The following is a 2,725-nucleotide window of genomic DNA, read 5'->3' as shown; positions in this document are numbered from 1 at the left end:
TGCTAGCAGCTACTTCGACACATAACTGCCACAAGCTGTAGCAACTGACTGTCAATGTCGCTGCTATGGGTAGTAGTCTATTGGGAATGTTAGCTGCTACAACGATGTAGTAGGTCTTGCTTCGACAAATACCTTATTACTGTCCGCTGTAGCAATTAGGCAGTAGTTGCTGCTACACCTTCCTTTTTTTTTTTTTGTTTACGCTCGCAATTGCTAAAACGTTAAAGTCTAAGTCTATTTACCCTGTTGACAAAACTTGTGTGGACATATGACATCTACTAAACAATATTAAGTTCGGGAGTAGGGGCATCGCTTCGCCTCCTTGGAAACTAGTTATAATTATTTTTCTTTGGTTTGTGTTCATTGGATCTCTTCACCTCCTTTGAAACTAGTTATAATTATTTTCCACGCCCTGCAATAGCAGAAATGCATTAAAGAGCAACTTACATGGAAACCATAGTTAGCAGCAAAGATCATATTGCATGGAAAGAAAAACCAATAAAATACGAAAACTGTGGAAAAAATGGAGCCTATTTGATGTCAAAAGCACCATCTTCAAAAACAAACCTTTATTTATTTATTTATTTTAAAAAAAAAATGTTCTATGAGAGGATTTTGTTTCATGCTCATGGATTAATTGGCATTTGGAATATCTAGAAGACATTGAAGTTATTCTTTGTTGACTGTTAAAATATCTGTGTAAATCCTATACCATAATAAAGGCCGTATATTCTGTCTACATATATAGGGAGAAACCTGTTTCCAATTCAGTGCAGTCTCTTTAAGGTAGTTTATGCTCTCTTCCTTTTTGGCTGCAAACAATGCCTTTGAAGGTTAAGAAAAAATATGAATCATAACTAAAAGAGTTGATTGGAAATTTTGATTCTTGCAAAACCTATAAAATAGAAGTGCTTCTGCTTAATGAAAAATACACTATCTATTTACAGTGTAAGATATAATACCTGTCACCAAGGTAAAATACGCCATTGTTTTCCATTATATCCCCATCTAGGGAGATAGCTCCATCACTAATATAAGGCATAGCACATTGCATACCAGATCTGGTTTTATACACTTGCAAGAGAGAAAATAAGTTATAAAAGAGAGTCTCACGAAGGCCAAGTCCATTAGGTGTGATGTAAGCCAAGTGCATACGGTCCAGATCAGTCATATTAACAGCAAAACCTATAAATTCAGGTGGAGTTTCCCCATTAGCTAGTCTTGGCTTCAGCAAAGCAAGTCTCCTTTGTAGATCCTCAGGTATAAATTCACCAACATAAGGTCTGGAAAAAGAGAAAAGGAAATCAAAATTCAAATCCTATGCAATACATTTTAACCAGGAAAAGGTGGTAGGGTATGATTAATTCAATTTATAAATACTTGCCTCAAATTCTCAATACAATAGACGAGATATCTTGCTTGTATATTTCGTGCAACAGAGAGACCAAGTCCATTAAGACCAGATCTTCTCTTTATCATGCCATCCTTATTATATTTCTCAAGAGCCATAACACCTTCATATGTCTTGCAAACTACAGTCATCATATTCTCCAAGCCTAAGTACTCTGATAAAATCCTGCAGAGAGTTATATAAGGAACATGCTATCAAAAATCTCTTGTAATATGCTCCCAGATGGCTAGTGGTCAGTCAACAAAATTAACCTGGGGATTGACTAAATCACTTGACCTGCTAAGGTTATCGTCATGCACTTTCCCAAGTGTTGCTACTACACCCAGCACATCCTTCGTCAATGGTAACTTTGCCGCTAGTGGACCATGATCAAGTTTCATATAATATATTAGACCAGCCACGCTTCGATCTTGCTTAGTATGTTTTCAACAGTATGATTTTCAGATTTCTCAGGAGATACAATGCTGTTTTCAGTTTCCAGAGCTCTAGAATGATATTGGCCAAGTTCAACTGTGGAAAATTCCTTTATCAGGGCACAGGACTACAACAAAACATTATGCAACAGTAACAAAAAAGAACAATTCAACTATCAGAGTGCCATCATCAAAGAGAAGAAGTTTTATCGATGGACATAGAATAAGAAACATTGTTATTTTATTTGGTTCTAGTGCTAAGGGAAGATAGATATTCCACCTTGCAAATCTAGAATCGATTCATCAATTCCATCAATCTGAGCCTTGAGAAATTTCAGGTTGTCCTCATGATGTTTAATTTTCAGTCCCAGTTTTTGTAGCTCTTCTTCTAATTTCTGAAAGATTAAAGATAAGAATCATAATAGGGGTCCATAATCACATATAGTTCAAACAACAAAAGTTTGAGAGTATTGAGAACTATCAGAGGTGATATATAGGCAGCGAACCAGAAAAAAATCAACATCTAGAAGAAGTATAAGAAGATATATTCATAAACAAGCCCATATTATAATGCAAGTAGAACAAAACAACAATTCAAAGTTTAGACATTGCTAACCTGCGAATGGCTCATTATGGTGTCCATGTTTAGGAAATCATCTTCACGGATCTCTTTCTCCGGCATTGCATGAACCAACAAAGTTCCAGCAGCATATCTCTCTTCTTGCGCTCAGAAAGAGCACCACCACTTACGAAAATAAAATGTAGTTCGAGAAAAGTTATAGCCCTAAACACAAATCGCGATGCTAAATCATTCTATATATTTCATATGAGGCGGAAATCGTCAACCTGCGCTGCATCCCTAAAATTCACAAAACCTAAAATAATACGATGGGTTTGAACT

At 36.0% G+C, this 2,725-nt stretch overlaps 1 pseudogene; it reads right to left on the bottom strand.

The window, feature by feature from the left end:
* Positions 1-388: 388 nt before the first annotated feature.
* Positions 389-2,506, bottom strand: LOC121969074 (annotated as a pseudogene).
* Positions 2,507-2,725: the final 219 nt, after the last annotated feature.

The sequence above is a fragment of the Zingiber officinale genome, chromosome 4A (assembly GCF_018446385.1).
Source record: "Zingiber officinale cultivar Zhangliang chromosome 4A, Zo_v1.1, whole genome shotgun sequence".
NCBI classification, from domain to species: domain Eukaryota; kingdom Viridiplantae; phylum Streptophyta; class Magnoliopsida; order Zingiberales; family Zingiberaceae; genus Zingiber; species Zingiber officinale.
This window is presented reverse-complemented; position numbering and strand designations above follow the sequence as displayed.